This window comes from Apium graveolens, chromosome 11 (genome assembly GCF_009905375.1).
Source record: "Apium graveolens cultivar Ventura chromosome 11, ASM990537v1, whole genome shotgun sequence".
Taxonomy (NCBI): domain Eukaryota; kingdom Viridiplantae; phylum Streptophyta; class Magnoliopsida; order Apiales; family Apiaceae; genus Apium; species Apium graveolens.
In genome coordinates, this window is record NC_133657.1 from 182228834 (window position 1) to 182229756 (window position 923).

Here is a 923-nt window from a genome sequence, read left to right on the forward strand (position 1 = left end):
TTCTCCGGTCAGTTGCTTATTCTCCTGTTTCATCACTTCTTCCTAAAATTTCTTTATTTTTCTAACAATGTTGGCTAAAAAGTCATAGTATGACAAATCTCTTCAACTTTTCCGTAATCACAAAGTTCTAATTCAAATCCCTTAATTTTTCAGATAATTCCTTTGGTATTGCTACCATATTCAACCTCTCCTTCTGACTCAAAGCATCAGCTACCACGTTCACCTTTCCTGGATGATAATTTATCGAGCAATCATAGTCCTTAATCAACTCCAACCATCTCCTTTATCTCGTGTTGAGCTCCTTCTGAGTGAAAATATACTTTAAACTCTTGTGATCCGTGTATATCTCACACCTTTCTCCGTAAAGGTAATGTCTCCAAATCTTACATGTGGCGTCCTCCAAACCCGGGTCAGAAGTTTGGGGTCCACAACACATAATCAATATATAAACCTGTATATATAAAATATTATTTGTAATGACCCTGCTTTACATAACCACGGATCGCAACTGGTTAAAGTATGAAAACAAGCCACCACCTTAACTTTTATTACAACGTACCACATCCCAACTAATTTAATTTACAACTGATAAAAAAAAAATTATTCTTCAACCTTGCTATCTCACTACTGCCATAAGATTTTGCTAGCTCGATCAATCATAATCTGGAATCCTAGCTCGAACATTGAACTGGGAAACCTCGCTATCAACCGTATCCTTCTTGACTGTAGAATACATAAAAAGATTCGCAAGAGTGAGCTAACTAGCTCAGCAAGTCATATTATCAATAACTGAGGTTAAACAATAATAAACGAGGTGATTCAAAAGAATCAAGTTTCCTGTTAAACAGTCAATAGAATTGGATATTCATTTTAAGTTTTTAAAACCAAGGTTAGGCTGCTGATCAGTCACGCACTAACCCCGA